Source organism: Mustela nivalis (assembly GCF_964662115.1).
Source record: "Mustela nivalis genome assembly, chromosome: 9".
Classification (NCBI taxonomy): domain Eukaryota; kingdom Metazoa; phylum Chordata; class Mammalia; order Carnivora; family Mustelidae; genus Mustela; species Mustela nivalis.
In genome coordinates this window covers 32,211,268-32,226,159 of record NC_139028.1, presented here as the reverse complement: position 1 = coordinate 32,226,159, position 14,892 = coordinate 32,211,268, and the positions used below count along the sequence as shown (strand labels likewise).

Below are 14,892 nucleotides of genomic sequence, written 5' to 3'. Positions count from 1 at the left end.
GTGGGTATTCGTCCTTTCTGATGCCTGAGTAATATTCGGTGATTTTTTTTTTTTTAAACCAAGGATGAATCCATACTGACACATCATCATCACCCCAAGTCCACAGTTCACCTTTGGGTTCACCTTTTTTCTTTTTTCTTTTTTTTTTTTTTTTTAAGATTTTGTTTATTTGAGAGAGAGAGTGCAGGTATTGGGTGGGGGTGGTGGGAAGGGCACAGGGAGAGGGAGAAGCAGGCTCCCCACTGAGCAGGGGGCCTAATTTGGGGCTCCATCCCAGGACCCCAGGATCATGACCTGAGCTGAAGACAGACGCTTAACTGACTGAACCAGCCAGGTGCCCCTAGGGTTCACTCCATGTTGTGCATTCTGTGGGTTTGGATAAAAGTATAATGACATGTATCCATCATTATAAATATCACACAGTATTTTCACTGCCCTAAAAATTCTCTGTGCTCTGCTTGTTCATCTCTTCCCCTCCCCACCCCCTACACCACCCCTTTTTACTGTCTCCACAGTTTTGCTTTATCTAGAATGTCGAAAGTTGGAATCGTAAAATATGTAGCCTCTTGAGATTGGCTTCTCTCATTTAGTAATACGCACTTTTCTCTTGTGCCTTTTCATGTCTGGATGTACCACAGTTTATCCATTCACCTACTGTAGGACATCCTGATTGCTTTTAAGATTTGGGAATCATGGGGCACCTGGGTGGCTCAGTTGGTTGGGCAACTGCCTTCAGCTCAGGTCATGATTCTGGAGCCCGGGGTTGAGGCCCACATCGGGCTCACTGCTCAGCGGGGAGTCTGCTTCTCCTGCTGACCTCTCTCCTATCATGCTCTCTCTCTCTCTCTCACTCTCTCAAATAAGTAAATAAAATCTTAAAAAAAAAAAAAAAGATTTGGGAATCATGAATAAAGCTGTTACATCTGTGTACAGGTGTTTGTGTGAACATAAGTTTTTATCTCCTTTGGGTAAACACAAGGAGTGAGACTGCCGGATAGTATGGTAAGTGTGTGTTTTGTAGGAACTGCCAAACTGTCTTCCAGAGTGGCTGTACCACTTTGTATTCTCACTAGCAACATATGCAGCTCACCAGCATTTGGTGTTGTCAGTGTTGCAGACACTGAATTTGGCCATTCTAAGAGGTATGTAGTAGTATGTCATCATTTGAATTTGCAGTTATCTGATGACATACTATGATGGGGAGCATCTTTTCAGATGCTTATTTGTGTATCATTGGTGAAGTGTCTGTCAAGGTGTTTGACTCATTTTTTATTTTTTTTTCTTCAGTTTTAAGAGTTGTTTATTTTGGATAGCAGTCCTTTATCAGATGTCTTTTGCAAATACTGTCTTCCAGTCTGTGGCTTGTCTTCTCATTTTCTTGATTTTGTCTTTTGCAGAGCAGAAGTTTTTTTAATTTTAACATATAATTATATATAGGAAACACAGTTGCCATGGTTATCATTATTATAGGAATCAAATGAGACAATGTATTTATTATAAAGTACTTTAAAAAGCGTATTACAAAATTTTTTTATAAACATTTTTATAAACATTAATTTTAGGGGTGCCTGGGTGGCTCAGTTGTTGGGTATCTGCCTTCAGCTCCGGTCATGATCCCAGGGTCCTGGGATCTAGCCCCGTCTTGGGCTCCCTGCCCGGTGGAGAGTCTGCTTCTCCCTCTCCCACTCCCTCTGCTGTGCTCTCTCTCTCACTGTGTCTCTCTATCAAATAAATAAAATCTTTAAAAAAAATTACTAATTTTAATGAAGTCCAACTTACCAGTTATTTCTTTCATGGATTATGTCTTTGGTGTTGTATCTAAAAAAGCATCACCATACCCCGGGTCATCTAGGTTTTCTCTTATATGTCTTCTAGGAATTTTATAGCTTTACATTTTACATTTAGATCTATGGTTCATTTTGAGTCATCTTTTGTGATGGGTAAGGTCTGTGTCTAGATTAATTTTTTGCAAGTGGATATCCAGTTGTTCAGAGCTATTTGTTGAAGAGACTATATTGCTTCATTGTGTTAGTTACCTTGGCTCTTCTGTCAAAGATCAATTAATTGATCAGGGTCTATTTCTAGGCTCTATATTTCTGTTTCATTGATCTATTTGCCTATTTCTTTGCCAATACCACAGTCTCTTGATAACTGTAGATTTATAATAAGTCTTGAAGTTGGGTCACATGAGTCCTTTGTTCTTTGTTCTTCTTCAGTATTGTGTTGGCTATTCTGGGTCTTTTGCCTCTCCATATAAAATATGAAATAACTTGCTGGGCTCTTTTCTTCTTTCTTTCTTTTTTCTTTTTTTTTTTTTTTTGAAGATTTTATTTATTTATTTAACAGAGAGAGCACAAGTAGGCAGAGAGGCAGGCAGGGGTGGGGGGAAACAGGCTCCCTGCTGAGGAGATAGCCCTATGTGGGACTCCATCCCAGGACCCTGAGATCATGACCTGAGCTGAAGGCAGAGGCTCAACCTACTGAGCCACCCAAGTGCCCCAACTTGCTGGGCTCTTGATTGAGATTACATTTAATTATTAGTTGAGTCAGGAAGAACTGATATCTTGACCATATCAAGACCTTGTTTTCCTATCCATGCACATAGAATATTTCTCCATTTATTTAATTCTTTCGTTTCATTCATCCAAGTTTTGTGATTTTCTTCAAACAGATCTTGTACTTACTGTGTTAGTTTTACACCTAAGTATTTCTTTTCGGGGGGTTGCTAATGTAATCTGTTTTTAATTTCAAATTCCTCTTGTTCTTTCATACCTTTTTTGTTCCTCTTTTCCTTATTTACTGCTGTCTTTTGTGTATAGCATAATTTGGATGTATTATTCTAATTCCTCTTTTCATATTTTTAAGCTATAGTTTTGAAAATATTCTTTTCTAGTGCTGGCTCTAGAAATTACGGTATGCATCACTGTCTACTTAGGTTAATATTAACTTAATTCTGGTAAAATATAGCCATTTTGCTAATTTATAGCTCCATATCCTACGCCCTTCATCATGCCATTGTTGAGATATGTATTAATGATGAAGAAATATAAATTTATGTATATAACATCTGTATTATAAACCAACAGCATTACAATTATTGCTTTAAATAGTCATTTCAAAAAACTTCTTAGTAACTTTTTAATTTTAATTCCAGTATAGTTAACATATGTGTTATATTAGTTTTAGGTGTACAATATAGTGATTCAATACAAAAATATGTTTGCATATCCTGCTTGTGCAGAGGCCAGGTTAATCTTCTCTGTATCATTCCAATTTTAGTATCTATGCTGTTGAACTGAGCACTGAATAGTCTTACATTTTTCAGGAAATAGAGACGGATATATAGCCTTTATATTTAATTACGTATTTACCATTTCGAGTGCTCTTCATTCCTTCCTGTGCATTTGAATAATACTTTAATCTCATTTACTTCCAACAGGAAGGAGATCCTTTAATATTTCTTATAGATCAGTTCTGTTACCAATGAATTCTTTCTGTTTTGTTTACCCGGAAATATCTTTATTTCATTTTCATTTTTGAAAAATAGGCTGGATACAGAAGTCTTAGTTGGCAGTTTTTCCTTTCAACACTTTGATTATGTCATTCCATTGGCTTCTGGCTAATGAGAAATCAGCTATTAATTATATTGTTATCCCCCAGGGAGTTACTTTTCTTCCTGCATTCAAGTTTTTCCTCTTATCTTTGGCTTTCAGCAGTCTGACTCTAATATATCTTTTTGCAGTTCTTCTGTGTTTTGTTTTGTTTTATTCTTTGATCTTGGCTAAGTGGCTTGGGTCTATAGTTTAATATTTTTCATCAAACTTGAGAAGTTTTCAGCCATTAATTCCTCAGTTATCTTTTCTGACTCCCCCCTCTCTCGGCCTCCCCTTCCCTGCTCATTCCCTTGTTTAACTCAGAGAGCCAAGGATTTTCAACCCCGGTTGCCACCCTAAATTGCATCTGTTTCTCCTGGCAGCAAAACTACTTGTTTACATAGCTAGCTCCACATTACTTCACAGACCTGTACCCCTGGGGCAAATAGTACATTATATGTCAATAAAAAAAAAAAAAAAAAGGAAAAATAAGTCATTGACTGAGTGGAGGTGTTAATGGCAGCAGCCTCAGGCAAAAAGCCCATGGCCTCCAACTGCTTTGCCTGAAGATATAGTAGCTTTTCAAAAACAAAAGCTGCTGTTGGGAGTTTAGCTGAATTACTCCATAACACCGCTGACCTCTCCACCATTTTGTGTGGGCAAGTGGCCAGCAGAGGCCTTGAACTGGCACGAGCCCGTCCTGCGAGCAAGCCCCAGAGATCAACAGCAGAGTCATGAGTACACGGAAGTTCCTGGTACCACTACCCCAGGGGTGTGTCCCCACCCCCCAACCCCCTCTCCACCCTCCCCACCTTCACTCCCCACCCAGGGCCTTCCCCGCTCTTAAATAAGACCCCTGTGAAGCTTACCAAATCCTGTTCTTTCTGATTGGAACTGACCAGTCCAGGCCTAGTCTGGGAATCCCAGGGGCTCCACTTGTGGATATGTGTGCCAGGTCCTGTCACACTCTCTACCTGTGCTCTGCCTTGACCTCCCCATGTGGTCCCTCAAGGTGTGACTTGCACCTTCTCCAGGACCTTTGGAAAATACAAATCTCTGTTTCAATAGTCATCTTTTGGTAAACAGAGACTCAGATGCCCCAGGACTCTTACTTAACAAACGTCAATTTAACAAAGTCACAACAGTGAATGATTTGTGGTCTGACTTTGGTCAATTTCCAGTTCCTGGAAATGGCTAGTTTTGACCATTTTTTCAACTTTATACATTTTTTCATTTGGTTTTTGCAGAAAGAAATTGCCAGTCTATTCATGCTTCCATTACCGGAAGGCTCTCTTCTCATTCTTTTTAAACCCTGTATTGATCAACATTTTAAAAAAGCCTCTGTTTTCATTTAGTGTTCAACACAGGTCCCCTTCATGATCAAGCCTGTTCTACTCCCTTGTTTTCTTAGCCAGAAGTGCAGAAAAACCAGCTCTGCAAATCCTTCCTGTCCTTCCCCATTTTTTGAGGAGCAATACCCTGAATGAAGGCAGAGTCCTTGTCTGTTCACACCAGTTTGTCAGGCTTCACCCTCCCTTTTTACCTGGTTTCGGATTCACATCAGTGAATGCAGGGCCTGCAGCACATCTGTAGACACTATTTCTGAACTTACTTATGCTACTTGGAAAGCTGAGTACCTTGATTTGATGAGGGAGAGGAGCAGGGAGGTAGATTTCTTCCAGTAACCAATTAGTAGATTACTTGATTAGCTACCTCATAGGACATGTAGTACAGATATAGGATAGGTCAGTTTCAATAAAGAGGAAAAAGGAACTAACTAACCTCAAATTAAAAAATAAAAATTTAGACTTCTAATAATTTGGATAACACCATTCAAAGAGGCTAAGTCCCTGAAGAGTCTAGCTTTAAAAAATAATAATTTAAAAGTAAATTAAAAAGCAGATGTTTAAGGGATAAGTCCTTTAGAATTACACTCTAAAATACTTCAGAGGTACCTGGGTGGTTCAGTCAGGTAAGCGTCCAACTCTTGATTTCGGCTCAGGTCTTTTTTCCCCTTTATTTAAAAGTAGGCTCCACAGGGCTTGTACTCACAAACCTGAGATTAAAAAAAAAAAAAAAAAAAATCAATCTAAGGAAAACCCACAGAGAAAACGTCAGAAAGTGCTTCTGCAAAGACAACCTTCCTTTCTTATTTTAATATATTTGCTCTTTTTTTGATATTGCACTAGCTACAGTGTGAAGGGAGGGCTGAGTGTTTTGGAGAGGTAGTAGCTTTAAGTTACAGCTGACAGCTGAGAAGACTAGTGGTTTGGGTACCTTTTCATGTCCTGTCTTAAAGAGATCACTGGACCAGGAACATCATTTGCATAAGAGGTTTGACATGCTTTTCCTTGTCCTCCTTCTCTTTAACCATTTCCCTCCTCTACATTCTCTAATTTTAATTTGAGATAAGTAAAATGGAAGACAAGTTGAACATGTCCAGAAGAGAAAAAAGAGGGAAGAGTAAGGACGAGGAGAAGACAGGGAAAGAGGAGGACTGGAGAGTCAGAGAAGTAGAGGGAGTGAGCAGAGCAAAGGAGAAATTATGCTTGATGTGGTTTGCCTGTAGTTAAAAATAAAACTTGATATGGTGCCCTTTGCTTCTTAATAAAGCCCATATTTTCCCTTATTTTAGATGAAGAAAGTAGGGAAAGGATGTAGTTAGATGAGTGAGAGAATCAAAAATAAGGAAATCAAATTTTATTTTCTTCCTTGAGTGCCTGGGCTTAGCAACCAGCACTCTCTAACATTAGAACTAAGGACTTGGCATTCATGGAAGGGGGGTTGGAATTAAAGCCAATTTCTCCCAATTTGAGATGACAGGATACAAATGTATAGATTACCAAATATCAGAGAACCTGGACCTCTTCTTAGTTCTCGCCATCCATTTGACTTAGTAAATTATGGTTTATCTTCACGATGGGAAATTATGTAATCATTAAAAAGAATGAATTAGAGCTATACCAGCTGTACTGGAAGGTTTTCCATGAAAGAGTTGGCTGAGACAAGCATGATGGAAACGAATACTTATAATATGACCCATTTAAAACAAAACAAAACAAACAAAAACAAATAATATGAACCATTTGGAGCAACAGTGGTACTGTCCTGCATATGTATATTATATATGTGTACAGGTATCTGATTATATGAACAGGGAAAGCAATATGGAAGGGTACTTTGAGGGTATGTAATACTATATATTAAGTATGTTTGGCTCTCTGTCTTCTGGGCACATGGTATGATTGCATTTTCTGGCCCCCTGTGGTTGGGTGGGGTCTTGGGAATTGTGGGCAGAAGAGTTAGTTCTGGGCAGAAACATGTGATTGCCAGTTCAAGGACTCCCCCCCACCCCCCAGAACACATTTCCCTTTACCACGTTACTATCAATATTCATGACAGTAGCTCTTCTAAGAGCCCAGATTCCAGAGTAAGGAGACATGGAGCAGAGCCCCAAACAAGCCATGATGAACACATGGCATGAGAAAAATAAACATGTGTAATGAGCCACTAAGCTTTGCGGATTGTTTTTATCCAGCATTACCTAAATTGTTATGAGTCATACGGATGTACAGGATCAACATGTTATAGGTAGGACACTCAGGCTTTTGCAGTTTCTTTAAAAAGATATTGGAAAGCTTTACTATTTCAAGGGAAGAAGTTATGATGTCATGAAGAATGGCAGAATTTGTACCAAAAAGTTGCAAAAGACAATTTTGGCAAATTGTATCTGCAACTGTCCTGACTCCCCCCCCCCCCCCCCCCGTCTTTCTGATATCTGATAGACACATTTTCTCTTTCAAAATGGTGCCTGAGTTCTTCTACCTCCACCCTACTGCCCTGCCTTAAAAGGCAGCAAAATTAAAATTCGAGCAAGTGGGGGGTCTGTTTGTTACATTGTAAGGTTAACCTCTAGGGCCATTTCTCCAGCCCCCTGATGCATTCTCAACAGTGGTGATGTGTCTGTGGATACTTCTGGTCGTTGTCACAAATGGGGGTGATGGCGGTGTTGTTCGCATCCAGTGGGTAGAGCCTGGAAGTCCTGCTAAGCGTTTTGCAGTATGCAGGACACCCCCCACGACAAAGCAATTCTGCAGCTCAACTCTCAGTAATGCTGAGGCTGTGAGACCCTGAGACCCTGATCTATTCTAGGATAGCTCCCTATCTTGTTTACTTTCTGAAGGAAGCAGAGATCCGGCTGCCTTTATTTGTTGTGTATGTCACCACTTATTAGAGTGTTCTACCTTCAAAACTGTTTATGGGGCATAAACTCACTTTCCTAGAAATTATCTCCCTTGCCTGCCATGATGCTCTTTTTGTTTGTTTGTTTTTAAGTAACAGCTTTATGGAGATATAATTCACATACCATTTTTACCTACAGTATAAAATTCAGTGGTTTTGCATATATCTATGGAGTTGTACAATCAATCACCACAGTCAATTTTAGAACATTTTCATACCCACAAAAAAACTCCCCCAACCCATTAGTGACTCCATTTTCCCAAGTCCTCTTTCCTAAAAGCCCTAGGGAACCACTAATGTACTTTTTATCTCTACTAATTTACCTATTCTGGACATTTTACATAAATTGAGTCAAACAACATGTAGTTACTTGAGACTGACTTTCTTTTTTTTTTTAATTGTTTAATTGCTACACCCAGGATGGGGCTCGAACTCACAACCCCAAGATCAAGAGTCACATGCTCTCCCAACTGAGCCAGCCAGGCGCCCCCAGACTGGTTTCTTTCTTTTTGCATCATGTTTTCAAGGTTCATCCACGTTGTGGCATGCATCGCTACTTATCCCTTTCTATGGCTGAATATTTCATTGTATGCATATAACGCATTTATTGGTTTGCTGGGGCCGCTGTAACAAACCACACTGGGTGGTTTAAAAAAAAAAAAACCAAAATTTATTTTCTCACAGTTCTGGAGGTTAGAAGTCTGAAATGGAGGTGTTGGCAGGGTTGGTTTTTTCTGAGGCCTTGGTCCTGGGTTTGAAGATAGCACACCTTCACATTTATCTTCCCTTGGTATGCGCCTGTGTCCTCTTCTTATAGGGCAACAGCTAGATTAGATTAGAGCCCTCCCTGATGATGTCATTTTAACTTAATTATCTCTTTAAAGACCCTGTCTTCAAATATAGTCACCTTCTGAAGTACTGGAGGTTAGGACTTCAACAACATATGAATTGGTGGGGGGTGGGGAGCATAATTCAGCCCATAACACCCCATTTTATTTATCTGTTCATCACTTAATTAACAGTTCCATATACTTTTATAGATTTAATTACTAAACCACTACAAAAGACAACTCAGATGTATCTAAGAAGACACTCTGAAGGTTTCAACAACTTTGCTAAGTGTTCCTGCTTTGTATTCCTGGGACAGTTTTTCCTAATGAATCTGAAAGTCACCCTCATATGGTTCTAGAAGTCTTAGTGCTTTCTTGCTATTTCTCTTTTTCTTTTTTCAAATAATAGCTTTGTTGACATATAATTCATATGTCATAAAATTCAGTACTTCAAAGCATATAATTCAGTGATTGCTGGTATCTTCATAGTTGTGCAACCATTACCACCGTCTGATTTTAGAACATTTTCATCAACCCAAAGCCATCATTCCCCATTTCCTCCCAATCCCTCTGACCCTGGCAACCACTAGCTTCCTTTACGTCTCCATGGGTTTGCCTATTCTAGATATTTCCTATAAGTGTAATCCTATATCTCTGCCTCTTTCTTTTTTTTTTTTTTTTTCTGCCTCTTTCACTTAGCATGGTTTCAAGGTTCATCCAATCTTGTAGCATGTATCAGTGCTTCACTCTTTTTTATTGCTGTTGTTATTTCAGAGGGAGAGAGAGTGCAAGCAGGAGGAGGGAGAGAGAGGTTGAGTAATGCTCAAGCAGACTCCCTGCTGAGCGGGGAGCCCAACTTGGGGGACTCTATCTTATGACCCTAAGATCATGACCTGAGCCTTTGGAAACCAAGAGTCCGATGCTTACCAACTGAGCCACCCAGGCACCTCCATTCATTTTTATTGTTGAATAATACTCCATTGTACAGATCTGGCATATTTTGTTTAGCTATGTATCTGGTTTTTAAATTTTAATCTTTCAAAAATCTTTAAAAATATTTATTTGAGGGGCACCTGGGTGGCTCAGTGGGTTAAAGCCTCTGCCTTTAGCTCGGGTCATGGTCTCAGGGTCCTGGGATTGAGCCCCACGTGGGGCTCTCTGCTCAGTGGGGAGCCTGCTTCCCCTTTTTTCTCTGCCTGCCTCTCTGCCTGCTGTGATCTCTCTCTGTCAAAATAAATAAATAAAATTAAAAAAATATATTTATTTGAGAGAGCGAGAGTGAGAGAGCGAGAGAATGAGCACACAGGCAGGAGAAGCAGTAGAGGGAGAGGGAGCAGGGAGCCTGATGCAGAGCTGGATCTCAGGACCCTGGGATCATGACCTGAGCTGAGGGCAGATGCTTAACAGATGGAGCCACCCATGCATCCCAGAAGCTTTTGATTTTAATGAAGTCCAGTTTACCTATTTTTTTTCTTTTGTTGTTTGTGCTTTTGGTGTCCTAAGAAACCACTGCTTAACTCAAAAACATGAAGATTCACTCCTGTGTTTTCTAAGATTTTTACAGTTTTATTTCTTACATTTATGTCTATGATCCATTTTAATTAACTTTTGTATATGCTGTGAGGTCATGATCCAACTTCATTTTTGCATATCCAACTGTCCCAGCCATCTGGTGAAGAGATTCTTTTCCCCTTTGAATTGTCTTGGTGCCTGTCCGTTTACGTTTCTACTCTTGAAAATGGATTTTGTCAATCTTCAGAGAAGGACCTTGACTACAATAAGGTGAAACTCTGGTGAAGAAAGAGTACTTCAACTCTTATGACACATATATTAAGTATTTTAAAAGAGTGTGCAGAGTTATGACAATGCAAGGAGGACTCTGACTCACCCTGAAAGAAATAGGAGAAAGATTATAGAGGGAAGTGTCCCTAAAACTTCCTTGAAAAACAGGTAAGCATAGGTAGGGTGGATACAGTGCCAGGCAGAGCAAATAGTACATGCAAAGGCGAAGAAGCAGGTGCAGCTAATCATCCATACAGTCAGAGCTGAGACAGGTAATGTTGCTTACTCTCTTCACCCTGCTATTCCTACCTTCTTTACCAACAAAGACCAAATGTCACTCTCTTCCATGGGTCGAATCCATTAACCCTTGAAATTATCTCAGAATGGGAATGAACAAAGCAGTATACTTCAAGTCAAATAAGCCAAACCTTGGGGTCCTGTGTGCCCAAGGGTCTCTGGAAAGGATATGAACCAACTCACAAATGGGCCTGAGGAAGGTTAAGTTAGAAAAGATGCAAGTCAAGTTTTATGTTAGTTCGGGTGCATTCAATTTCCCAGATTTCCCTAAAGGAAACTGGGTTCTTACACGTTCCTTTAAGAGGAAATATAGTCACATAATAGAAAGAACATGAACTATGGAGTATAGATCCTTCTTTTGCTACTCCTGCTGGTAAGAGCTTGCGTAAGTTCCCTAACTTCTCTGGATCTCAATACCCCCTTTTCCAAAACAGGGACCTCAACAGAAGCATCTTGTGAAGATTAACTGAGAGTTTCTAGCAGCTAACTAGAGTGAGTGTTTAACAAATGTTAGTTTCCTCTCTTCTCTGGTATTCTTATACTTATTCCCACAGCTAATGGGGGGAGAAACTTGGGCTTCTCTCTTAGTGGAAGTATAATTATTGAACTAAGGCTGTTGTCCTTTGCCTTTGGTACTTATTTCCAAGTGGGGAGGGAGGAATCATTTACTGACCCTGGAGAAGGTAGCCGTTGAGTATCTTTTTTTTTTTTTTTTTTTTTAAAGGTTTTATTTATTTATTTGACAGTGAGAGAGGGAACACAAGCGGGGGAGCGGGAGAGGGAGAAGCAGGCTTCCCACTGAGCAGGGAGCCCGATGCGGGGCTGGATCCCAGGACTCCGGGACCACAACCCAAGTTGAAGGCAGATGCTTAACGACTGAGCCACCCAGGCACCCCCGGTTGAATGTCTTTTTAATAGGAATGGGATGTGTGTTTGGTCAGTAGGCAAGTATGTTATGGGGAGGATACAGAATATTACTTTACTCCACAACACGGTTTTTATACTTTTTGAATCTATTCTTGCTTACAGAAACACTCAGATGGCTTCTGGTCTGAGTTTACTTTGGAATATAACCAACCCTACCTGACTCAGCTTTCTGTTACTCTGCAAATAACAAGCTTAATACCCCTCCTTCTTCTATGAGCTGCTTGGTAGTAAGATGCAGAGAAAGCAGAAGTACAGAGGTGAAAGTTCTCTGTTGCCCACAGCTGATGTGACAGTGAACTTCACTGAACTTTAGGCAGAGTGTACCCCTGCTTTACAGTACCCGAGAGCCCTTATGTCACTCTGGAAGCTATCACTCTTTTTAAAATTTCATAACTACTACTGTCACTGTTATTTTCTCTGTAAGTGGGTAGGTGGGTCCTTGAACAACTGGTCAGAAGGCATAAGACCAGAATAAGAATCTAAAACTTGTCTGGCATGAGTTCATGAGCTATGGAACAACATTCCATGAACTTAACATGGTTTCAAGGTTCATCCAATCTTATAGCATGTATCAATGCGTCATTCCTATCAGAGCTCAGTTTCTTTCCAGCTGAGTTTGATTTCTAAGCGAAAGATGGTCTTAGTCCTGCTTTCTTTCTTTCTTTCTTTCTTTCTTTCTTTCTTTCTTTCTTTTTTTTTCCCCCTTCATGTGATCCTATTAACTAGAAGACTCTGTGCTGGGTGATGAGGAAATAATAAAGTGAATAAGAAATGACCCCTCCTAAAATTTGTATGGACCCACAAAAGATCCTGAATAACCAAAGCAATCTTCAAAAAGAAAAGCAAAGCTGGAAGCATCACAATTCTGATTTTAGTATATGTGCTGTGGAAGTGAGCACAGCATCACAATTCTGAACTTCAAGTTATAGTACAAAGCTGTAGTAGTCAATACAGTATAGTATAGTCATAAAGACAGACACAGAAATGAATGGAACAAAATAGAAAATCCAGAAACAAACCCACAATTATATCATCAATTAATCTTTGATGAAGCAGAAAAGAGTATTATTGGGAGAAATATAGTCTCTTCAGCAAATGCCAAAAAACTGGATGGCAACATGCAAAAGGATGAAACCGGACCACTTTCTTTCTTTCTTAGAAAAAAAAAAAAACGATTTTATTTATTTATTTGACAGACAGAAATCACAAGTAGGCAGAGAGGCAGGTGGAGGGTGGGCAGGCGCAGAGCAGAGAGCCTGATGTGGGACTCAATCCCAGGACCCTGAGATCATGACTCGAGCTGAAGGTAGAGGCTTAATCCACTGAGACACTCAGGTGCCCCTGGATCACTTTCTTATACCATACACAAAAATAAATTCAAAATGGATTAAAGACCTAAATGTGAGACCTGTAGCCATAAAAATCCCGAAGACAGCACAGGCAGTAATTTCTCTGACACTGGCTATAACAACTTTTTTCTAGATAGGTTCCTTGAGGCAAGGGAAATGAAAGCAAAAATAAACTACTGGGAGTACATCAAAATAAAAACTTACGCACAGTGAAGGAAACAATCAGAAAAACTAAACTGCGACCTATGGAATGGGAGATGGTATTTGAAAATGACATATCCAACATATCCAAAATATATAAGAACTTATAAAACTCAACATTCAAAAACCAAATAATCCAATTTAAAGTGGGCAGAAGACATGAGCAGACATTTCTCCAAAGAAGACATACGATGACCGACAGACACATGAAAAGGTGCTGATCATCACGCATTATTCGAGAAGTGCAAATCAAAACTATAATGAGATATCACTATACACCTGTCAGAATGGCTAAAATCAACAACACAAGAAACAACAGATGTGGAAAAAAAGGAACAATTATGCACTGTTGATGGGAATACAAATTGGTGCAGCCACTCTGGAGAACAGTATGGAGGTTCCTCAAAAAATTAAAAACAGAGCTGCTCGATGACCCAGCAATCACACTACTGGGTGTTTACCCAAAGAATACAAAAATACTGATACAAAAATACTATTCAAAGGGATACATGCACCCCATGTTTATAGCAGGATTAAATAAGTACAATAGCCAAAATATAGTAACAGCCCAAGTGTCCACTTCATCCATCCAAGTGATGAATGGATAAAGAAGATTGGTATATATATATATATATCTTATATATATTTTGGTTATTGTACTTATTTAATAAGTACATATTTTGGCTATTGTACTTATTTAATAATATATATATCTTATATATATACATGAAATATATATTTATATATACATATATGTATACATACAATGCAATATTACTCAGCCATAAAAAGGAATGAGATCTTACCATTTCAATGACATGGGTGGGACTAGAGAGTATTATGCTAAGCGAAATGAGTCAGTAACAGAAAGACAAATATTGTATGATTTCACTCATATGTGGAATTTAAGAAACAAAGCAAAAAAAAAGAAAAAGAAAGGCAAATCCAGAAACTATAGACTCTTGGAATGCCTGGCTGGCTTAGTCAGTTAAGTGTCTTTGGCTCAAGTCATGATCTCAAGTTCTTGGGATCAAGCCCCGCATCAGGCTCCTTGTTCAGTAGGGAGCCAGCCTGCTTCTTTCTCTGACTGCTGCTCCCCCTGCTTGTGCTCTCTCTTTCTCTGTCTCTCTGACAAATAAATAAAAAAGGAAAGGAAAAGAAGGGAAAGGAAAGGAAGGAAGGAAGAAAGGGAGGGAAGGAGGAAGGAAGGAAGGAAGGAAGGAATTATGGAGTCTTTTTTTTTTTTTAAAGATTTATTTATTTATTTACTTGACAGAGAGAGATCACGAGTAGGCAGAGAGACAGGCAGAGAAAGAGAGGGGGAAGCAGACTCCCCACTGAGCAGAGAGCCTGATGCGGGACTCGATCCCAGGACCCTGAGATCATGACCCAATATGAAGGCAGAGGCTCAACCCACAGAGCCACCCAGGCACCCAAAACTATAGATTCTTAACTATAGAGAACAAATATGGTTACCAGAGAAGAGGTGGGTGGGGGATGGGTGGAATAGGTGATGGGGATTAAGGAGTGCACGTGTCATGATAAACGCCAGGGGATTAAAATAAAAACTTAAAAAAAGAAAAGAAAAGAAAAGAAATGACCCCTCTCCTTAAGGAGTTTATAATCTAGTATGGAGCTATATACTTGTGAAAGTTTGAATGTCAGGAAATA

At 39.5% G+C, this 14,892-nt stretch overlaps 1 protein-coding gene across 3 annotated transcripts in view; it reads right to left on the bottom strand.

The window, feature by feature from the left end:
- TMEM45B (transmembrane protein 45B) overlaps positions 1–14,892 on the bottom strand; it is a 33,987-nt gene that overhangs the window by 8,017 nt on the left and 11,078 nt on the right. For 2 of the 3 annotated variants that reach the window (XM_082683956.1, XM_082683955.1), the window contains one exon: positions 5,549–5,649. The exons of the other annotated variant lie outside the window; for it this stretch is intronic. The gene's annotated coding sequence lies outside the window, so the exon portion shown is untranslated. The remainder of the gene's footprint in view (positions 1–5,548; positions 5,650–14,892) is intronic. 3 annotated transcript variants of the gene reach the window in all.